Raw genomic sequence first — 25,708 nt, 5'->3', positions numbered from 1 at the left:
CATCCGGATCAGCGAGGCTGGACTACTACAACAGCATTGGACTACAGGTAGGATCTAAACACTTGATTTCCCATATAGTAAATGCATGTTTAGAGAAGGATTGCTCTTGTTTGTCTTGTTTGTCACTAGAGAGTCTTAGGCTCCTAGGGAGGTTGGTTGTGTCTGCACAATCGACTCTTTCCGCCTGGCACAAACCTTAGGTGGATAGGATCATCCTGCATAGGCATTTTTCCCCACAACAATATCGTTATGTAGATTCATCTAGTTACCATATACAAGTGATATTTTCTGTTATAAGTGGGTTGCCATCAAGCAAAACACATGTATAAGAATGCCAACAAGTAGTTGATTTAAGAATTGTTGAGAGTGGATCCAGTTTGAAACATTTTGAAAAGTGATCCAAAAAGTGCTGAGGATAGTAGTATTCACAAAGGGGGTTGTAGCTCCCTTCCAGTAGGATCTAGAAAATGAGAGAGGGTTGTAGCCTTCTGCAAGTAGGAGCCCACGTACTAGTTAAAGTCTGTGCCAGTAAAACATTGTAAGAAGATTATTTTTTGATAGAAGAAGAAGACAAATATGACAACAATAATGGTTTTCTCCCACATTGGAATTCCACCTAAAAATATTAGTGTTCATATGGTTGTGTGTGTTTATGTTCTATATTCTTAATAACTGCTCATACTTACTGTTTAATTGGTGAATAATGTAATAATCATGCACTAATTAATGTTGTACAAATGATCAGATAAGTTATCTAGATATACATGGGTTTCTATAGTAATAGTTGCGTACATACACTATTTTCCTTTACAATAGTCACATATAATAATCTGAATAAGAAATTGAAATTGAAAGTGTGTAAAATACTTATTCAACCCCCACCCCCCACTCTCTTAGTATTTTTACTAACAATTTGTATGAGAGGAGGTCCTTTAATAGAAGCTTGATCGCTTGAAGGAAGATTCATCAAGATGAGTGATCAAGAGGGAGTATCATCTATAAGGCCACCATTGTTTAATGTAACCAAATTGGTTTTTTGGAAATTCAAAACAAGAGATTATCTACAATTACTTGGAGTTTATATTTGGGAAATTGTTGAAGAATGCTATCAATATCCATCCTCCATTCCTACAGATGAAGCAGAAACCAAAAAAATATGAGACCAATGCAAAGGTTTTCAATGCTTTGTTGGGAAGCTTGGTAGAATAAAAATTTGTGAAGGTTATGTAGCTGAATATAGAAAAGGCTATATGGGACAATATCATCCAAAGTTATGAAGGTGACATTAAGGTAAAGAGTGATAAACTTCAAACATTTAGAATTTAATATGAAACTCTTTGAATGCATAGTGATGAAATTATTGCAATTTTCTTTCTTAGGGTAGATAAGATTGTTAATTCAATGAGGAATCTTGGTGATGAAGTAAAAAATTCAATGCTTTTTGATAAAATCCTAAGATCTCTAACCCCAAAATTCGATTCGAAAGTATCTTCCATTTAGGAAATGCAGGATTTGAAGAACCTTACTATTGAAAACCTTCATGGGATCTTAACAACTTATGAAATGAGAAAATGGGGTCCCTTATATATAATAGAAGTAGCATTCAAATATACTTCTAAAGGAAAAGAAAAGGAGGATCTTAAGGAATCATGTTACATATCAGATGAACAAGAGGTGAACTTTGTAAAGAAACTCCAAGTAGGAACTAGAAAATTTAGAGGTAATCTTCATTTCAAATGTTTTTCTTGTGGAAGGGTTGGTAATTATGCTGCTAAATGCCCTTATAAAGAAAACCATGGAAAAGGGAAGAATTCTACAAAAGTAAATTTTAGAGGAAGGTTTGAAAACAAGACAAGTTTCTACACACACAAAGATAGTGATGGTATTTGAAATGGTGAAGAAGGCGAGTCTAATCATGAATATCAATTACTTATGTCATTTGAAGATAAATGTAATTATGAGTTTGATGATGCTTTTATGGATTCCCTAGAATAAAAGGATAAACCCATTCAAGAAATAACTCAGCTTAAAATTCATCTAGTAGAAGCTAAATTAGCATAAGAGGCACTAAAGAAAGAAATTATAGAAAGGGAGAGGCATAATGAAAAGTTACAACTAGATATAGTAAGTCTAAGAAAGGAACTTGAGAAAACAAAAGGTCTAAAACTTATATTTGCTAGAGGATATGAGACCCTAGAAGAAATCATCAAAGTACAATGCTCTCCTCTAATAAAAACAGGTCTTGGATACAATGGAGAATCTTAAAATATTCTAAAATATTCTAAAAAAGGTACAAGAAGATATCTCAATACAGTAAAGGGAAGCACCAATAAAATTCCAGTTCTTAGAGAAGGAATGAGGGATCAAATGTCTCTCAAGTAAACCATCTTTACTACACTCAAAAGGGGAACTACACAAAAAGGTACTATACTCCTAGAAATTTCTACTTCAATGGTCGATACTTCACTTGTCATAACTTTGGTCATAAGGATGCTCAATGTGTCACTTATAAAACTATCATGAATAGAGAAGAAAGAAAACAAAAAAATGAGATTGGATTAAAGAAATACTCTTAAAATACTTTCTCACCTTTCTAAGATGAAACAAAATGTTCCTTTTGCAATAAATTTGGCCATAAAGAGACTGAATGAAAAAGAAAAATGAGACCAACTCTCTAGACTGGAAAAAAGGCAACAACATCCAAGGTATGGAAAAAAAAAACCATAGAATTTGAAAATTGTGGCTTAGCTTTGTATGTAGGAGATCAAGAAAATCTATGGTACATTGACAATGGATTCTCAAAGCATATGATAGGTGATAAAGATAAGTTTATGTCCTTTAATTAAATAAACAAGGAAAATAATGTAACCTTTGGAAATAACTCATCTGCTGGTATTAAAGGGAAATTAACTGTTTTTCTAAAGGATAAGGTTAAAGCTGGAAATGTCTTATTTTTTGATGGATTAAGACATGAATTTTTAAGTGTTAGTAAAATGTGTGACCAAGGGCATGAGGTTGTTTTCAGATCAAAGAATTGTGTGGTACAAAATCTCGATATAGGTAAGATCATAATAAAGGGAATAAGAACTCTAGGTAATGTCTATTTATTGGAAGGTAGCCAAGGGCAATGTTACTTGAGAAAATCAGAAGAAAGTTGGCTTTGGCACAAAAAATTGGGACATATAAGCTTCACTAAATTATAAAAGTCAAGCAGAATGGGAGCAGTACATGACTTGCCTAACATCTCTCTGCCAGAAAACAACATATGCAAATCAAGTCAATTTTGTAAGAAAAACAAAGTTCAGTTTAATGCTAAAGAAGGTACTTCAAATAAGCCACTTGAACTTATTCATACTTATTTATGTGGTCCTATGAGAAAGAAGTCTCCTTGAGGTGAACAATACTTAAAATTATTCATTAATGATTTTACTAGAATGTGTTGGATTGGCTTATTGAAACATAAAGATGAAGAATTTGATAAATTTAAAGTCTTCAAATCTTTAGTAGAAAATTATTTAGATTTAAAAATCAAATGTCTTAGATCTTATAGAGGAGGAGAGTTTATATCAAATGCGTTTTTTGACTTTTGTGAACAACAGGGTATTAAGAGGCATTTTTCTATAGCTAAAAATACTCAACAAAATGGAATGGCAGAAAGAATGAACATAACAATCTAACAAATGGCATGTGCCATGTTTGATGAGTCTGAAGTGCCTCATACCTTATGGGGGCAAGAAGCACATACAACCATGAATATCCTCAACAACGCTCATATTCAGGTCAATAGTGATAAAACTCCTTATGAACTATGGTTTGTTAAGCCTTCAATTGTCAAACATTTTAGAGTTTTTGGAAGCAATGTTACATAAAGAACAATGATTATAAGCATGAAAAGTTTGAATCTAGAGTTGATGAAGGAATTATCATTGGATAATCCTATAGAAGCAAAGGATATAAATGATACAATAAATGGCTTCAAAATATTGTTGAATGCATTTATGTTGTAATTAATGAAGCATCCATAGGTACCAAAAGGGAAGCACCAGCGGATGATGAACTTGTTTCTACAACAACCAAGAGGTTTTAGGAGAGTGTTAGGTCCCTATACTACTAGTGTAGCCCCTTATTTTTATTAGTGAAACCCCCTTATTATATTATTGTGCCAATGTAGTCCCTATATTGTTATTATTGTGTCCCATAGAAGCCCGCCATTGTTACTGTTGTGCCCTTATAATATTATTGTTATGTAGGATCTGATTATATTGTGACCCCTTGGACTCCTATACATAGAAAGGAGTTCTTGTCATTTATATCATCCAAGAATTTTTCATTTGTGTAATGTAAATGAGGTTTCCCTCTCGAAGAGGCTAATTTTGAAGTCGTTGATCTATTTCTTCTTGTATTTTGTGAGCTGGTTGCATAACATTTGGTATCAGAGCTTTAGATTCTAGGGTTTCACCATTGCAAACAAGCCATCATTTAATTGTCACTATAACTTTGTTTCTACAAAGCTTCAGAAGATGAAATTAAAAGTGAATGGATCCGAAAACTTGGTGAACTTAGTGTATGAATTTAGGATCTTGTTTCTCTATATTTTTGGATATATGATCCAAGGAATTTAGGGTTTTTGCAGGCTCCCAAATTCCATCTCAAACATGTGACCTTGGGAAAATCGTCATAACTTTATCTCTGAGAATGGGATTGAAATTTCGTAAAACTTATCACAAAGAGGACATATTTTCGTTTGTTGGGTATTTTTTTTTTCAGGCCTAAAGTTCAAAACAGTGACACGTGGAACTTCGTACAATTTTGTTCTACTGAACTAGTCTATAATCAGGCCATCGTGGGAGATTGGGCATAAATATTTCTTGGAGAATCCAATATTGATAATACTTGTGGGGTTGGAAAGAGGACTCTGATGGATACCACATGATTAAATTTCATATCTTGGATATCATAAATTACAAAGTTACAACAGATTCAATATCGAGCTCCTACAAAGAGAGAAAAGGTGTGTAGTTTTTAAAATTTGCATGAGTTTTGTTTGAAAAATTAGTTTGAAATGATTCAAAGGGAATAATGAAGAATAATTATCATTAATTGATGCCTCAAATAAATAAAATGGAAATACCTAGTAAGCAACCCACAGGCTCTACTATGAGACCAAGATATGATATATCAAAATTGTGAGGCCAAGTGCAACAAATTTCACTCTCGCAAAAAGTAACAAAAAATGAATTGGAAGCCATATGAGTGTTAATATAGATGGTATAAAAAGGGACATAGGAGTTTTGAATGATGGGTTTAAAAGAAAACATGGAAGCAATGATGAATGTCAAGATAGAAGGGTTGAAGGAAGGTTTGGCAAAGTTGTTAGAAGAAAGACATCCCAGAGGTGACAGGGCAATCCATGAAAATCATGATGAAGACAAAAGGTATATTAGTTATGATTTTAGAGACTCCAATGTGGGGTTCAAGAACCACGAAATTCCAAATATAGACATGAGGATTTTCTATGACAAGGATCCGACAAGTTGGATACTACAGATGGAGCAATATTTTGATCTACATGATGTGCAACCCTCACAAAAGGTACGTATTGCATCTTTATATTTAGAACCAAATAATTTTGTATGGTATAGATGGCTTTGTTCTCGTAAACCACTTGTCACCTAGTCAATTTTTACGAAGGAAATGATAGCACATTATGAAGATACAAATAGAAACACCTTCTTTAGCCAATTGATAAATCTCAAACAAAAGGGTTCAATGGTGGAGCACATTGAAGATTTCCAAAAATTGAATATTAGGGTAACTGATATTCCAGAGGAGCATAGGATTGATGTCTTCATAGGGAATTTAAAAGATAACATCCAACATGAGGTTCTCCTTTGGGAACTTGATTCATTGGATAAGGCATTCAGGGTGGCAAGAAAAGTTGAAAGAAAAATTATGGCAACAAGGAAGTCTACCACTCACAACTATAAATATGGAAGTTTTGCATCTCCTAGTCTTCCACATCCTACAATATTGACACCACAACAATTGGAGGAAAAAAGAGAAAAAGGGGTTTCATACAATTTTGATAGAAAATACACTAAAGGTCATGAGTGTGCTAAGAAGAAATTGTTCTACATATATTGTGAAGAGGATGAAGAAAAGGAACAACAAACATCAAAAGAGAAGGATATACTCCAGGAACCTACCCTAGGGAAAGAAGAAATGAATCCGACCATATCTTGTAATGCATTGGTAGGAATTAACACTCCTCAAACTCTTAAGATAGAAGGATATATCAAGAAGAAAAAGGTAATAGTGCCGATTGATTCAGGTAGTACCCATAATTTTATTTATCGTAAGATAACTAAGGAATTGAATTTCTTCCTATACCTAGCACTAGAGTGTCAAGTGATGGTTGCAAATGGAGGAACTATAAATTGCTCTGGAAAGTGCCATAATATCAAGCTAACCATGGGGAATATGTATTGAATAGTCCAATGCTTTCCATTCCAATTGGTGGTGTTGATGTTGTACTAGGAGTCCAATGGTTACAGTATTTGGGGACGATAGCTTTCAATTTTCAAGAACTTTTCTGGAATTTTTTTTGGGAAGGAAAGGAAGTTGAATTAAGGGGTATGGTAAGGAAACCAGGAAAGATAATAAGCTTTGATGGTATGACAAATATTCTAAAGAAAGAACAATGGGGCATAATTGCACAATTATGTTCACTAGAGGTTCAAAAAACAAAATCATCTATTTCTCCATATCTCCAAAAAGTATTGGAAAATCATTCTAAGGTTCAAGTAGTGGAATATCACATCGCGAAATTAACAAGTTCTCCAACTCTCAGAGGATAATCTCACTTTGGTGCAAAATCAAGTGAAGCAACAGGCATATCAACGTTGCAGCGAAAGAATTTTTGATGTGGGCAACTAGGTGTTTTTACGGATACAACCATACAAACAAATGTCCCTCAAGAAAACTAAGAAGGATAATAAATTATCACCAAAGTACTATAGTCCTAACAGGGTGTTGCAAAAGATTGGTACTATGGCATACAAATTGGAGCTTCTTGCATCTTCTTGAGTGCACCCATTTCTCCATGTTTCATGCTTAAAGAAGGTTAAAGGTGACAATCTCCTGATTCAAATAATATTGCTAGAACTTGACACGGAAGGAAAATTTATATTGGAACTTGAAGAAGCCATGGAAATAAGAACCAGAAAACTACGAAATCGATCAATTCAGAGTATCTCATCAAGTGGAAGAACTTACCCACTGAAGATTCCACATGGAAGGATGCAAATTTTATACAGAAGCATCCAGAAATACTTAATCGTTGAGGAAAACACTTGTTTGAAGGAGAGGGGCATGTTAGGTCCCTATACTACTAGTGTAACCCCTTATTTTTATTACTGCAACCCCCTTATTAGATCATTGTGCCCATGTAGTCCTGATATTGTTATTATTGTGCCCCATAAAAGCCCACTATTATTATTGTTGTGTCCTTACAATATTAGTGTTATGTAGGATATGATTATATTATGACCCCTTAGACTCCTATATATAGAAAAGATATCTTGTCATTTTTATCATCAAAGAAATTTTTATTTGTTTAATTTAAAGGAGGTTTCCCCCTCGAAGAGGCTAATTCTAAAGTCGTTGATCTATTTATTCTTCTATTTTGTGAGCTGGTTGCAGAACAGAGAGGGAATCAATGAAGCTCCAGAAGAAATAATTGAAATCACAGAAGCATTAGAAATGAATCCGTCAAGGTATGTTTAGAAAAATCATCTGGAATCTCAAATTCTAGGTGAAAAGGAAGTTGCAGTACAAACTAGAAGAACTCTTGTTGGAACTTCTAGTTACCTAGACTTATTATCCACAATTGAACCTCAAAATGTAAATCACGCAAGCAAAGATGAATCTTAGGATAAGGCAATGGATGAAAAACTTGATCAAATAGAAAATAACAATACATGGGAGTTAGTACCAAGACCTCATGATAAAAATATTATTGGGACAAAATGGGTGTTCGAAAACAAACTAAATGAAAATGGAGAAGTGATTAGAAACAAAGAAAGACTTGTTTGCAAAGCCTACGCTCAACAAGAAGGAATAGACATTGAAGAAACATTTTTACCTATAGCTAGACTTGAAGGCATAAGAATTTTTCTTGCACTTTCAAGTTTTCATAACTTCAAAGTATTTCAAATGGATGTTAAAACTACATTTTTAAATGGGGATCTAGAAGAAGTTTATATTGAACAACTTGAAGGATGTATTCTAGGCAATGATAAAAATATTATTTGCAAGCTTAAGAAGGCTTTGTATGGATTAAAACAAGCTCATCATGGATGTGTTGTGGCCACAACCACCACCTTATTAAAACATGCTCTGGTAGCAAAGTTGAATGGGCCCCATAGAAGTTTGATCTTTCACTTCTCCAAATGATTTATTATTATCTCAGGGGCTCTAACTCTTTGCCAAGTCAAATCTTCAATTCTTAAGGGTTAGGCCCCCCCTTAACAAATCTCTGACGCATGATTCATTGATAACCCTTTCTAGCCCTTCATTTGTATCCTTCATCGAGACCTTTTCAATTCTCATAAGCCTTCACCAACCCCCCATTGTCTATTATGGTTGTTTTGGGATCCAACCTGCAAAACCTTCTATCGCATCCTTATTTTTATCTTAATTCTTTTGCAATAGAAATACTTTGCAAACATCCTTAACTTACCCTTTCTGCGCCTTTCAGTCTTTACACATTTCCCTATGCCTACCTTTATCGCTATTGCAATATCGCAATTTCCACAGTCACACTACACACTTCCCTTTTGCATCCGATATGCGATGACTTTCCAGACTACAAATAAAATTAATCGCATCGATATATATATATCGGATTCACCACCACATCGCTTATCGCAATCAGTGGGGTCCATGGCATATAAATAAAGCATGATGCGATTAGCTGACCTGCTGCGATTATTAAACACAACACATACATTTATTGGGTTCACCTCCCCAATCGCAAATCGCGATCAGTGGAACCCGAGGTCCATAACAAGGCGCTCCCCGATATGGTGGACTCACTGATATTATTAAATGCATCATATACATTTTTGGGTCCACAGCCCAATCGCAAGTCGCAATCGGCAGAGCCAAGGCTTATATATAAAACATGATGCGATATGGTGGACCTGTCGGCATTATTAACCATGGCACATATATATTTTGGGTTCGGCCTATCACAAGGTGCAATCGGCAGGGCCAGAGGCTTAAACACAAGGTGTGACGTGATGGGCGGGCCCGACGATAACTTTAGACCCGGGGCATAATATTTCAAGTCCAGCCTTATGGTCGGCCACAGGTTTTCCTGTGTATTTCCATGTATTGTGATAATACGTTGTGGTCAGGGATTTCAAAGGGAAATCTTATGTGGCAGATCTGAAGAGATTATGAACCACGATACATATATATTTTGGGTCTGCTTTTCCCTATTGCTAATCGCAATCGGTAGTCAGCGAAAGTGAAGCCCATGCGATATGCGAAGGGGCGATATGGAGGACCCAGTGATAATTATATGCCCGAGTATATATTATTTGAAGTCCAGCCTTATGGCTCGGCCGGGGTTTTCTTGTGTTTTCCTGTGTATTACGATAAAACCCGTAAAGTGAATGGTCTAATTTTGATGCATTGATTAAGCAATCCTTGAGTAAAAATGAATATTATGGGCAAAGGAAATACATGTCATAGCAGGTTCGATGGACTGATAATCATAGTTGCTCTGCTTTGTAATATTAAATAGAAATTGTGGTTGAATGTAAGGTTTATTTGTGAGCATGTTTGTCATATTTATCATATGAATTATTTCTACAGGCGAGTTTGAGTGGACCCGGTAATGGATCAAGGCGAATTATATCAAGATGACACCTTTGCACCACCGGTGTCGATATTGCAAAGGCATGTTCTGCAGAAAGGGATATGAACCGCCATAGTGCATAATGGAGGCACGCTCCATGTCAAGAGGAAGCATCGCAATAGATATACCTTCTACGTGTCAGTAGTGACATAGACTGTTCTACTTCTGTGTATTCTAATTTGTATATTGAAAAGAACAGGGGGAGGTGAAAATTTAAGGGAAGACCGAGAGTCATTTCCAGTAGCATAAGTATTACCTCTAGATAGGAGAGGAGGACTTTTTTTTGGGCAAAATATCTTTTGATTTATTGTGAATAAAGAAGACTGTTTGGTCGAGAAAGAGCCATTTTCAGATCTATTTTCCTTTCTTTCATGTGTTTAGAATCAGACTATTGTCATTGGCATAAATATAAATATGTTTTGTTTTTGTGCATATTGATAACAGACCATTTAGGACTAGTCTTGGTTATTCAAATATGATTTGTGACCATGGTTAATTCATGAAAGGCTGTTGATTTGAAACCTTGTTAAACATCAGTTGCAAGTGTTATTTGTATGGAAAGGAATGTGTATTCCTGTATAAGTAATTAGATTGCAATAAATATTTAATACAACCTTGTTCATCTGTGAACCAGTAATTGATTCATTTGGACTTGGAATCCATATATGATGTTTAATCTCTTTTTTTATGCTCCTGCAGGATAGATTAAAATAGCTAGGATTAGCATAAGTAGTTCAAATTAGTGTAGATAAGATTTGATACTTATAGGTTAGCTGTTTCTCTTTGTTGATTTAATTGAAGTCTTGCTCTAAGAAGCAATATTTCAACACATATAACAGTTTACAGGATCCTTTAAAAACCAAACCATCGGAACTAGCCATTCCAAACGAAAGTATATCTAATTGGGGTCTCCAATCGGGTTAGTTCCCCTTGTTGGCATAGCGAAAACTCGCCTTGTCAACAAATTGGCGCTAGAAGGAGGGCCTGACCCTCCGTCCACATTTTTTTATGATTCCATCTATAAATGTCGCACATGGAATCGAAAAGATTAATGCATGGATCGTAAAGGTCAAAAATATCCTTCCTCCCACTTGGAAAAGCCTCATTTCGAAGAAACAGAGATCCCTCTAAGTCCCGTTCTTGTGTCACCCGAAGAAGAGACACTGTGGGAGTATCCTATCACTCAGGAAAAACCAGTCAGAGTACTTACTTGGGCTTACACTCATTCCCTCTCTCAGCTCCCCATCTTTCACTCTTTACCTTCGATAATGAAAAGAAAGCCAAGGATATATTCTATAAAAAGAGAGACATCTGTAGCCCCTTCTCTTGAATATATTGTGCTAGAATCCTTGCAAAGTATCAACACTCCTTGGGAAGAAATTCCTGAGGATCCACTCTTTGAAGGCAATGCTTGGCCCGATTAGGGAAATCCTAATAAAGAATGCCACAAAGACACCTTCGACCAGAACCTCCCTATCCATAATATGGCTAACGTTCCTCTTCCAGGTGGGAATCAAATTCAACCAGGTGGAAATCAGCTTCAACCGGGTGGGAACCAACTCCCACCTCCCACGGGAGCACTCCCTCCCTAGCTCGCTCAGGATGTCATAGTGGTACCTGGTTAGCAGCATTCCTTACCCAAGAATGCAAAAAGAGTATTGCCTAAATTCAACCCCGAGCAGGGAGACACTTCTGATAACCATATTCACTCTTTCTTCCTGGCCGTGTGCATGTTGTGGGTAGCTGATGAAGATGTGGTATGTCACTTGTTCCCTTTTACCCTGATTGGAGCGGCCTCCACATGGTACTTTAGCTTGAGAATAGGATTGATCACCTCATGGGTCGCCTTTCAAGAGGCCTTTTTAGACAAGTTTGGCGATGAAAAAACACCTGCGGCCTTAGTTTTAGAACTATCCCATTTGAAAATGGAAGCCAAAGAAAAGGTCAAGGATTTTAACATCTAGTTCAACACTTTTTTCAATAGAATCCCAGCTAATGCTAGACCTACTGAGGAGGTGCTCATGGAATTCTACATCACTGCTCTCCTTGTCCCTACTACGATGTGGGTCAAGAGGAGTAACACACAAACCTTACAAGGTGCTATTGATGAAGCGGTAAAAGTCGAGAATGAAATGATCAGTCTCACAGCATGTCATCATACAACCGAAGGAAAGAAAGCCTCTCAATCATCCAAGAAGAATAATGGGAGTGATAACAAAGTGGCTGAGGGCAAAGAAAGGGACACCACAGATGTGGAAGGTTTGCATCGGATCATTAATAAATTGACAAACACAGTCATCGATATGAAAAGGAATTCTAGAGAGAGTACAAGTGGGAATGGAGGAGATTATAACAACATAAAACCTTTCAAACCTTTCTATCGTAAGAAGACAGAAGGTGGTCATGGTCAACTTGCATTGCCTACTCCACCCAATGAAGGGAATTTAAATACGGAAGAGCTGGCTCTTATCGGATCGCTCCTTAACAAAGAAGAACCTATAGTGGAGCTGGAGCTAGAAGAAGAAAATGAGGAAGAATACCAAGTAGAAGAGCCCTTGGACGAAGAATCTCAAATCAATGTACTGTGGGATTTCTATACAAATGAGAACGATGACAACAAAGGAGATAGTATGGCAGAAATCCACACTAATGAAATCCATACACGAAGTAAAGGACCACTTGTGGACATGATGAAGCTTGTAGACTAGACAAAGAAAGATGTTCGCCCTTTGAAGGCATCTGCTCCCAAAGTCCCTGTCGAGAAGGGTAAACCTAGTGGAGATTCCAATCGTATTCCAGTTGCAAACTATCCAGAGAAAGATAATACACCCCCGACAGCAACAAAGGTGACTCAAAGTAGTAAGCTCCCACCTAAGAATGCCAAAATCGGTATGTTTACTCTGCCCTACCCTGTTTATAACATTGATTAAAATATTGTGGATGATCTTAAGAAATCCCGAGTTAATATTACATACATCGATTTGCTAAAGTTAATGCAGCAAAGGGACTTGCTTTTGAAAGCTATGAATGAACAGAATTGCAAAACTCCCACCATCCCAAGTAGCAAAAACAAGAATTCGATGTCTAGAACTGTTAGTACCCCCAGTATATCCCAAACCCCATCAGCTATGGAAGCCACTCTATCCAAAATGAATCGAACCCCCCAAGATGTCAGTGCAGCCATGATAGGAAGGAAATCAAAATCCATGACTCCCCCTTTCCATATCACATTTGAAATATTCAACATGATGCCTTACGTTGTTGCTAAAATACTTCATGCGATACCTGAGAAAACTGGAACTCAAATTATGAATTGGATAGGACAAATGTGAAAGTAATTGGGGAATTGAAAGATGTGTTGATTCGGATAATGACTAAACCACAATACACACAAGTCATTGATATAGTTGTAGTCGACATACCCGAGGCATATGGAATGCCACTTAGTAGGGACTGGTCAACAAAATTGAATGGATATTTCTCAACTGATTGGTCCCATCTCTTGCTGCCTCAGAAGGGAAAAGGTGATATGCTGAGGGTTGATCGAGAAAGATACATGAAGTATGTGGTGATGGAACTAAATGGCCCCAATGAACCTCTAATGTTTACCAACTATATCCTTGGGAATTATAGTTTCGACGTTTGTTCCATCGAAACCTGTTTCAGAGAATTCCATGTAGAGACAGTGGAAGAAACTGTGACAAACGCATAGTTGGAAGCTCTCCCCTACAATGCAACTGATAAATTATCCTGTATTATAGTAGATGATAGGACTAATTTCGTAGAAAGAACTTCAATTGATGTAACATTAGATTCTATATTTTGGACACTCTATTTTGATGGCTCTAACTGCCTTGAAGGTGTAGGCGCTGGGAGCATTCTCATTGACCCGCAAGGGAACCAACATCTGATGGCCAACCGATTGGAGTTCGTGTGTACCAACAACACAATAGAATACGAAGGCTTGCTGCACGGCCTGAAGAAAGCCATTGATATGAAGGTAAAAAATCTTAAAGTTTTTGGTGACTCACAAATAATTATGGACCAGGTAAGGAAAAGGATACACTGCAATTTGCCACACCTGGTAAGATACCAACATGAGGTATGGAGCTTAATTAACAATTTTGATTCTTTTAATATCACATAAATACCTCGAGGGAAAAACCAAGATGCCGATCTAATGGCTGAAAAAATTTTGCTTGATTTTATATTAAAGAAGAATAAATGTTATGTTGAATTGATTTTCAGACCATACATGCTTGATAACATCTCAAATTGGCAGGTGTTCGAAGATGACGAGAAAATCCTTGAGTTCTTGCACTGCGAGAAGAAATTTAAGAATGCAGTCATTAATGAAAAAGAAAATGGCAGGCTTATGAACGAGAGTGAAGATGAGGAAAAGGATCAGTCCAATATAATTCCCAAGTCAGTTGTCAATATGGAGCACTTGTATGACCTGCATGATAAATTCAGGAAGCCGACTAACTGAAAAATGCATAGCTCATCCATGAAGTATGAATCAGTCAACCTTGGAACCAAAGAAGACCCAAAAACTGTTAATTTGGGCTTGGGGTGCTCTCTACAAGAAAAGGCTGCATTTGTCAAGCTATTTAAAGAGTACAAGGACTTCTTTGCATGGACATATGGCGACTTAAAACCTTTGATACCAGCGTTATGCAACATGTAATTTCTTTGGAAAAGGAGGTTAAGCGCTATCAACAAAAGCTTCGTAAGATGCATCTAAGCCTAGAACCGTTGGTGAAGAAAGAATTAAACAAAATGTTGGATGCCAAAATCATTTTTCTAGTCAGACACACCCACTGGGTAGCCAATCTCATGCAAGTAAGAAAGAAAAATGGAGACATCAGGCCGTGCATTTCTAGTGTGGAGTACTAAAAATTTATGTTTTTGATGATCATTTCAATGGATTTTCAGTGGGACTTGTGAATCTTTTTACATCATGAACGTGGAAAACAATAAAGAATTATAACAAAACATGTGGAATTAGTATGCAAGACTTAACCGCTGATAGTTGTCATTCTCCTGTGCAGGAAAGGGTAAAAACGAGGAGCTGCTGTTCCAAAGAAAAAGACAAGAACAGGGTAACTGCTGTCCCTTTGACGAAGGACCGAGTGCAAACGAGGCTAAGCAGGTTGAAGCAAACCAGCCCGGAAAAGGAGGAGAAGACACCAGCTCGGCAGAGGAGAAAAGAAGTGATTAAGGATTAACAGTTTGGTGAATCCCTCAGAGGGATCGCTGCTTTATTTATCTTATTGCTTAGACATCTCCGCTGTCACCCTTATATAAAGGGATGGCATTGTTAGCTTTGGGGGATCATGCTTTTATGTAACTTTCTGTTGAATATTGAACTTTGATCATCGAGTCTCGTTGAACTTGGCTCATTGTACTTTCTGTTTTATGCATTAATATAAACTTGGTGATTATCTTATCTCTGCATCTAGATTAACCTAAAGTGGTGTACCCTTGAGGCTAAGGGCCCGGCCCCGGAGGACACTTGCTTTTGTATCACTACGATTTGATTTCTGCATGGTTTGCTTACCGTCATTAGTTGGTAATCTGATATGATTTCTAAGTTACATCATATGCTCTCATTAAGATTCGTTCATTAAGGATTTTTATAGACAATAACTGTTATATTGACTCTGCATTATATCACCAATACCTTCAGAGTTGATTGAATATTATTAAACTTAATTGAACATTGTTATTATTTTGTTACGGAGCTCTTATGCTGTATATTCGTGTTGTGGAATTTATCTGAAAGATGTGTTCTTTATGATTCAAGAGTAATACTGTTCCATTTTGAAGCGCAGTTGTATTCGTGTTGATGACGATTGGTGCTAAATCAGATTACTTTTCAAGTGTGTTGTGTGTGTATGATTTCCAAATGCTGTTCCATAACTGATTAGTAATTAGTGTTGTTCCATTAGCGCGTGCTGCTTGATTTTCTTGGAGAATGAAAGATTGATGTTTAATTACAATGAGTGCATTTGAGTTGATAGGATAAAGCTTGATTACTGCTCACGAGGTTTAGTTATTCGATTGTTGTTCCATTTTAGCATTGCTGTTCCATTCCAGATTTGCTGTTCTATTTCTTATTTGCTGTTCCATTTTTACCTGCTGTTTCATTTACTCGCATTTGTTATTTTGGTGTGAGAGATGATCTGTGGCTGTAGTGAGCCTCGGCATTTACTGTCTCGTTCCCAGACTCGTGGTCCGTGCTCTAATTTCCTTTCCATCAGTTTCCAAAGGGATGGGCTCTTGCCGTCGAACCCTTGACTGATAAAGTTGCCTAGCTTTAAGAGTGTGTGATTTAGTCATTTGAAGTAACTTAGTTATAGACAAGCATCCGTTTACTCTTGTATTTTTGCAGAATGCTGTACTACTAGCATTACTCTGACAAATAGCCTCAGATTGAGTCACTCTTTGAAATAACCAAACGCTCCCAGATTGACATATTAATGTGAGGTAATTAGAGGTGAAAGAGAACCTTTTTATAGCTCTACATTTTGGCGCTGTTGCCGAGGAAAGAGTGTAGCCATTTGTCTTTTTCATAGTAGTGTACGAACCTGCTAGGGAAGAGTTGGATCTTAAAAACGGAAGGTAAGAACCTGCGTGCGGAGCATGTAAAAGCCCTGCTCCACTGTCCGCTTTCCTAATAGATTTGTTGTTGCTTTATTTGAATAGAATTTAGTAGTTCATTTGAGTGCATGACTAAGCAGAAAAAACCAGAAAAGAATATTAAGCTTCCATCCAAGCCCGAAAAAGATAAGGGGTCAGTGACCCTTGGCCGAACAACTTTCATAGACGAAATCTATAAGAAAACAGAATCTCAGCCATCAGTAGGCCCTAGGAAAATCATTTCTAAACAACCTACTAGTTCCCTTCAGGCCATATGATCACCATCTGTAGCCTTTTCTGAGGTGCATAGTCAAACTGAAGAGCAGGACTTTCAAGAAATTGAAAATTCTACTCCAGAACTATTGCAGGAAGGGAATTTCAGCAACTTTTGTGAAGGAGAAGGAGAAACAGGGGAAACCGAGGAACCAAAATCCCCCATTGGAATAGATCAGCCATTAAACAACCCAGATAAGGGGAGCGTTGCGAAAATCATTGTTGAAGGAGTCCAATCTCCTCAGACATCAGGTATTCCCCTTATCCCAGATAAAGGAAGTGCCATTAAAACTATCCCTGCTAAAATCGTTCCCTCTCAACCTAGGAATACCCTCCTAGATATCCCAGAAGGTTATTGGCATATATTCGATCCTATGGCTCAGAACCAGCCAAATACTCAAACCTCTACATTACAATATCCTATAGTGGATTCTGTAGCAAATGCGCCCATGAAAGCTATCCCTCTTCAACATATCCCTACATTTCACGGTCTCACATCAGAAGATTCGGATGCATTTTTATTCGAATTTGATGTGTTGTGCAGGGGATATGATTACACCATCGATCCCCAGAAATTGAAATTATTCCCCTCTACATTAAAGGGGGCTACTTTAAGATGGTTTGTGGGACTAGATTGTGGGGTCATCAACAATTGGGATCAAATGAAAGAGTCCTTAAAAAAATATCAGGATTATTGTAGGTCTAGAGAATTGAAAGACGAAATATTCCAAATGACAGCCAAACCGAACGAAACATTAGAAGAATATGTGGAACGTTTTCAGTACAATTTACAAAGATCTCCTTATGCATCACTACCTTTACTTGATAATGTGTTAAAAACTGCATTGATAAGGGGCATGAAGGAACAGTGGATTGAAACATTAAACATCATGGGAAAAGGGGATATTTATCAAGAGAATTTTGCTGACATTATTGATTTATGTATCAGGAGTTCGAGAGGCAGCACAAGAGTAAAACCGACATAATATGATCGGTTTGCAAGAGACAATAAAATATCAACAGAAGGAGTAACGCGTGTGGAGATTGGAAATTTATTAGAAAATTTTAAAACTGATATTCTAGGGACACTAACTACACAACTTGATATTATGCAGGCCAAACAGAAGCAGATGGAGGCAGAACAGAATTTGGCAATCTTCTGCTCCTGATGCAGGAAAAAGCATAGTCACAAGGAGTGTCCATTGGATACAGTCCAAACATGTGCCATCTGTACAAAAGATCATCTGACAGAAAGTTGCCCCTCACTTCCTGGATTAAAAGCAGTATATAAGGAAGCAGAGGAAGAACCAGAATCGATGTACTTGATCAACTAGCACCGCCAGTGGCAACCAAGACAATCTGGTATGTTTCCAGACCCAACCTCTTCTTTTCAGCCTCCACAATATAATGCTCAACAATATAATATGTGGCAAAGTCAGTCCCAACCCCCATTTTCAAACTGGTCACCACCATCGTTTCCTTCTTCAAACCCGTGGTTGAATCAGGCAAGCCAATCTGGTTGGCCGAATTTCCCTTACACTCCACCATATTGGAAAAATAGCCCATATCCTCCGCAATGGACTCCCCCTACTTCACAAAGTTCACCCTGGTAGACAAACTGGCAAAGACCGATGCAACAGCCAGTAGGAACTATTCCGCTCCCTCAACCTACTCTGCCAGCTTTACAACAAAATCCCCAGTCTAATCTAAGACCGCAACTCCCAGCCCAACCCAACCCCAATCCAAATAACAGACCGGTCCAATCTCTTCAAATCATAGAATCACCAGAAATAGGACCTGACCTGCGGGAGTGTAACGATCTTCAATTACGATCTGGACGTATCATTGAAAATGAGGGAGATAAAAACGTTCATATTGAAGATCAGTTATCAAGAGAACATCAATTGCAACAACATGATGTAAATAAGCAGCAGACTCATAATCAAGAAACCATATACTCTCCTCCGTTCCTAGAACGATTAGTCATACCTTGACCTTTACAGTATCTTGACTTTGACATTCTGGGAGAATTAAAAAACTTGTACATAAAAATCCCATTCCTCCAAGCCATTCAAGATATTCCTATATACGCAAAAACTATCAAAGAATTGTGCATAAAGAAACCAAGGAGGAATATAACAACTAATCCAAGAGTCCAAGTAGTCGGTACTTTATCTGATTTATTATCCGGGAAAGAAACACCCATTAAATATGAAGACCCTGGAAATCCAATTGTAACTGTTCAAATTTATGGTCAGACCCTGTTTAATGCCTTAGTTGATCTAGGAGCTGCAATCAATATTTTAACAACCACTACCTGTCAAAAGCTCGGCATTACATCTATAGAATCCACCTCTACTTTGTTAGAATTGGCTGACCGATCTGTGGTTAGACCATAAGGTACTCTACATGATGTCATGGTCTCTATAGATTCCTGGGAATATCCAACCGATTTCCTAATAATTAATCCAGAAACCCGACTTGATGGACACCCGTTAATCCTAGGTAGACCTTGGCTTGCCACTGTCGATGCTTATATTGGTTGCCGGCAAGGAAATATGACCATAACCAAAGGACCTGATATCAAGAATTTAGTTCTATATCCTCCAGCGCAACCAAGTGTCACAATAATTAAAACTAACAAGTATCCTGTATCATGTCTTACTGATAACATTAGATCTCCATTGACTATACAAGAGGCACTTGATTTTAAAGATCAAACAGAAGATGATGCCATTAACAACTTCATTAGTCAAACTAAATTCGGATCCTACACACAATGTCACATGATAGAAGTAGCATTTGATAATGAATTAGAAGAAGATCCTCTGAAAGACGCACATGATCAAACAATACCTGTTACTTCTGTCACAAATAGTAAAATTGTGGAAATTGAACCGGGAAAAACTTTAAATATCAATGCCAACCTCACATTTGAACAAGAAACTAAGCTCATCCATCTGTTAAGAAAATATCAAGAAGCATTTGCATGGGATTACCCTGATATGAAAGGAATCGATCCACAATTGTGTACACACCACATTTATATAGAAAAAGATGCTAGACCTGTCCATCAACCGCAAAGAAGACTTAATCCTCATCTAAAGGATGTGGTAAAAGCTGAACTTCAGAAACTTTTAGATGTCAATTTTATTTATCCTATTTCTGACAGTAAATGGGTCTCTCCGCTTTTGGTGGTACCAAACAAGAATAGGAAATGGAGAATTTGTGTGGATTACAGGGAACTCAATAAAGCGACACAAAAAGACCACTTTCCTCTCCCTTTCATAGACCAAGTGCTAGATACTTTGGCAGGAAAGAAATTCTTTTCTTTCCTCGATGGCTTCAGTGGATACAATCAGATTCAGATTGCCCCTGAAGACCAGGACAAAACTACTTTTACTTGTCTTTGGGGAACATTTGCCTACCGAGTTCTATCTTTTGGCCTATGTAATGCTCCTGCCACATTCCAAAGGGCTATCCCTAGCATTTTTGCAGATTTAAAAAATTATGGACTTGAAGTATATATGGATGAATTTACACCATATGGAGATGATTTTGATCCAGCACTAAACACCCTAGAAAAAGTCCTATAACGCTACATAGCTACCAGGCTTTGCTTAAGCCACGAAAAATGTTACATGATGATGACTGAAGGACTTATTCTAGGACACTATGTTTCAGCAGCCGGCATTCAGGTAGACCCGGCCAAAATCCAAATACTTTTGCTTATTCCCACTCCTACTACTCAAACAGAGGTACGCAGCTTTCTTGGATTTTTTGGTTATTATAGACGATTTATAGAACATTATTCACACATTGCTGCACCTTTATATGCACTAACCGGTAACGTTGATTTTCTTTGGACAGAAAAATGTGAACGTGCTTTCAAGGATTTAAAGAAGCTCGTATCCACAGCCCCAGTCCTTCGAGGACCAAACAAGGATTTGCCATTTCAGATATCAGCTGATGCCTCAGATACAGCCATTGGCGCAGTCCTTGGGCAGGAAGAGGATAAAAAACCATACGCTATCTATTACATCAGCAAAAATTTATCTCCCGCTGAATTAAATTAAACTGTTACTGAAAAGGAATTCCTAGATGTAATACATGCTGTCAATAAATTTAGACATTATATTACAGGCTATCCTGTTATCTTGTATACGGATCATTCCGCCATAAAATATTTAGCAAATAAGCCTGTCACAAATGCCAAAATAACTAGATGGTTGATCTTATTGCAGGAATTCAATATCACAATCAAGGACCGGCCCGACAAAGAGAATCTTGTAGCCGATTTTCTCTCAAGAATGCCAAAGCCAATTGATGCAGCATCAGTTGAAGATCGATTTCCGGACGAACATTTGTTTGATGTTGCCGTTCGAACACCCTGGTATGCTGATGTTGCCAATTACCTTGCAGTAGGTAAACTACCAAAACACTTAACCCCTAATGAACGAAAATAGATTGTTCAGAAGAGTACTCGATTCTCCTGGATTGGGGGCTATTTGTTTCACACAGGGGCAGACACGCATATTAGGAGATGTGTTCGAGAAGATGAAATCTTTGACATCCTAAAAGCTTGTCATGGCAGACCATGTGGGGGACACTTCGTTGAGCGTAGAATTGGACATAAAGTATTACAGACAAGATATTATTGGCCCACGATTTTCAGAGATGCAAAGAAATTTGTCCAAGCCTGTGACAGCTGCCAGCGAGCAGGACGTCCTGGTCAAGCTGATGAGATGCCTCTGAAACCATAGTTAGTCCTCGAACCATTTGAGTGATGGGCTCTTGATTTCGTTGGACCCATCAACCCCTCATCAAATCAGAAAACATATATCTTGGTGGCAACAGAATATGTCACCAAATGGGTTGAAGCAGAAGCATTGCCAAGAGCCACAGAGGACTCTGTCATACAGTTCCTGTTCCATCTATTTGTACGTTATGGCCTTCCAAGGGAAATAATTACAGATGGAGGACCACAATTTGCTGGCAATAGATTAGTTGCAACACTTAATAATTATCATGTCCAGCATAAAATCACTACTCCATATCACCCACAGGCGAATGGACAAGTAGAAAGCAGCAATAAGGTAATAGAATCAATCATAACGAAAACCATTGCGTCACATAGGCGTGATTGGGCTGCCCGACTAACTGAAGCACTCTGGGCCTATAGAACAACATGGAGAAGCACCACTGGTTACTCACCTTATCAATTAGTGTTTGGAAAACAACCCATTTTCCCTATAGAATTTGAAATCCAAACATTACAAACAGAACAGGAAGTTGGCTTAGATCTAACCGAGGCACAGATTAATCGACTACAGCAGATCAATGAATTGGACGAAATCAGGCTCTTTGCACTACAAAATATAGCCTGATTCAAGAGCAGCGAGCTAAATGGCATGACGCGCTCATCAAAAACAAAGTCTTCCACGAGGGAGACTGGGCTCTGTTATATGACTCTCGGTTTTAGGACTTCCCTGGGAAACTCCAGACTCGTTGGTTGGGACCATACGAAATCTAGAAGGTACATGACAACGGGACCATCACTTTAATCACCATTGACGGTTCTGTATATGCCTTCAAAGTGAATGGCCACCGATTTCGTCTCTATCGTAAACCACTCACTCGGGAATCCTTCTGCCAACAGCTACGCAGAGACATTGATATGGATATTTTAGGAGAGGAAGAGAAGTCTTCCTCACCTATAATTCATTAAGGAATTCATTTCTTTTTACAATTTGTACATAATTTCTTTTCTTCAAGTCGTTCGTGTACATATGTTTGAACTAAATGTGTTCTTTTGCTCAAAGATTTCGATTTTTGCCGTTCCTGAAACGAATGGCATTTGCGTGTTTCTGTTGTTCCTTTTCAAAAGGAACAACATTTTTTATTTTTCGATTTTTTTGCTGTTCCTTTTCAAAAGGAACAACACTCTTGATTTTTCTGCTGTCCTTTTTCAAAAGGAACAACACTCTTGATTTCTGTTGTTCCTTTTCAAAAGGAACATCACTCTTGATTTTTTTGTTGTCCATTTTCAAAAGGAACAACACTCTTGATTTTTCTGCTGTCCCTTGTCATAAGGAACAACACTCTTGATTTTTTTGTTGTTCCTTTTCAAAAGGAACAACACTCTTGATTTTCCTGCTGTTCCTTTTTCAAAGGAACGACGTTTGCTTGTTTTGTTGTTCCTTTTCTAAAAGGAACAACATTTTGATTTTTGCTATTCCTTTTTCAAAAAGAACGGCACTGCGGTGTGTTTGCTGTCCCTTTTTCAAAGGCGCAACATATTTTTGATTTCTGCTGTTCCTTTTTCAAAAGGAACGTCATTTTGAGTGTGTTGCTGTCCTTTTTTTTCAAGAAAGATAGCATTTTTTTATTTTATTTTCTGTTGTTCCTTTTTCAAAAGGAACGACATTGGTGTGTTCTGCTGTTCCTTTTTCAAAAGGAACGACATTTGCACTTTTGAGACCTATGCTCCTCTGTTGTTCCTCTCTCAAAAAGGAACACTTCTAGCATACTTTTTCTCTCCTTGTGAAACAACTTATCCCTTTTGCTGATCTAAATTTGAGGATGCTTCTTGCTCCTGTTCTTTCAAAGTCTTTTAGAGACAGCTATGCACTTATGCAATGAATACAAAATCACAACATACTGAAATCAGAAAATTATAAATCACTATCTTTATAAGGCTCTGTATTGGTAAGAGGACAAAAGGAAGGACATACTTATCTTTTATTGTCATTGTCTTACTAATTTTTCCCTGATTGGTTATCTTTATCATGCCATTCTTTTTAATCCTCTTTGATTTTTGTTTAGGAATAAGAGCAAAGGGTTTATATCTTCCTATTGAGATGATAAGACTTCTTCCACCATTCCTACTCTTAAGGAGTGTTGAACCACCCTTTGTGTATAAATAAGGGAAAGTGCTTTATGAAAAAAAAAAAAAGTAAAAAAATGAATTATAAGTTGTCAAATGCAGGATAGGGGGTCTCATCAAGAGCCAGCCTACCATGATCATGAGGATGGAAGTGAAGTGGCATTCCCACTATGGCCACCACACCAGGGATATGGTCCAAAAGGTATACCAAATAAACAAACCTTGGAACAGGAGGTCTCATCACAAGCCGGCCTGCCCACTCTTCGCCCCCTCCTCATGAATGGCATTATGGCTAACTGGTTACAAAGCCAGCATAATGGCCTACACTTTGACATTACATTCCTTAATATGCACATAAAGGATCATGGTTCCAGGGGTGAAATAAACAACTCTGCCAAGGTTATGGACACCTGTCGGCAGTAGAGCACTGTTAATGGTATTGAAGTCACATTGATTACACCAATAGGTAGGATACTAATACTCTTTTGTTCTTATATCCTAGGCACTAATCATACATTATTTCCCAACTTATATATCGCATGAACATTTATTACCACCAATCATGGCAAAGGAGGTGACAATGACCAATTTAGATTTGGCAAGTACGACAGACGTCCTATCCCCGACCTCGCATCATATCACAGCAGCCTCTTACGTAATACGCGATCCAACTTTATGCCTCGATTTCGGTAATCCGTTTTTTTTCTAAACATGGCATATTTTCATACGCTGTTCCTTTATGACTTGGTTACAGATCGGGTGCTACTCCTTTCTTTGACGGCTAACCTATCACATTGTGGGGGGGGAGGTTAACCTCATTATTCCCCGGGTTATGTGTCAGATCACTGTTCGGGAAAGATAGTGTACTAGGGAATGGCACGGCTTAACGGCATGATATTTCTATTTTCTACACAAGTTGTTGTTCATAAGTCATTTTTGTTGCTTACACTGTGTTTTTCTAAATCCTATGATTATTACCCTCTCTATGTTTCAAACAACACAAGCAGTTGTTGTTCCATTGAGAATCCACAGCGAAACCATGGGAGGCAGGGCAATTCGAAGCGAACCACAGTAGTTGACAGTCTCTGCTGCTGCTTGGGAGATCTTGGAAAGGGCAGGGTGGCTGACTTATCTCAGTCGCCTGCAGGAGTCTAATGAAACAGTGGCGATGGAATTTCTGCAGAACCTGCAGGAGGATCACTCCACAGTAAGGGGGAAGCGGATAGCGGTCACCGACGATATAATCACAGAAGTCTCGGGACTACCAGCCATTGGACCTGTATGGACACTAAAGAAGGAAACATTACAGAAGATCATTGAAATTTTCCAGGACGAAGGCCAGAGCTTGATGATTAAGGGGAAGGGAGCCCTGCCAGCAATGCTAGGAGAACCCTGGGCAGAATTAGCAAGAATAGTGCAAAGCTACATCACCTGCGAGGGGAGGAAAGACGTGGTAAGACCACGAAATCTTAAAATCTTAGTTGTTCTAAAGCAGAAATGCTTTATAAATCTTCCTGCACTTTTGAATTCATTACTTCATGACGTCACACGAAGCCTAAAAAAGGCACAGCATGTAGAGTCAGTTGTCAGCCACCATGGATTAATTCGATTAATAGTTAGTCATAGCCTCACCCAACAGCAAAGCAACTGGGAAGAGCTAATTGCAATAATTGAGGGGAGGGCGACAACACCATCCCAAAAACGTAAACATACTACAAGCACACCAGAACGTCCGGAAAAACGCCGAGAATTAGGAAAACAAAAACATATTGTGAGCACATCTGAACGACCAGAAACACGCCAAGAATCAGCAAAGCGTAAGCATGACACTAATACACCAGAATAGCCAGAGAAATGCAGAAAATCAGTCCGGTTAGCCCAGATAAGAGGAAGGCTGGAAAATCTCCAGGAAAGCACCAGCCAGCCAGTGGTAATTGAGGACAAGCAACCCTCATGGCCAGAAGTAGAAGAAGAACAAGCTG

This window comes from Pinus tabuliformis, chromosome 5_2 (genome assembly GCF_031772625.1).
Source record: "Pinus tabuliformis cultivar Carrire ecotype Pingquan chromosome 5_2, CPIR1, whole genome shotgun sequence".
NCBI lineage: Eukaryota > Viridiplantae > Streptophyta > Pinopsida > Pinales > Pinaceae > Pinus > Pinus tabuliformis.
Note: the sequence above shows the minus strand (reverse complement) of the source record.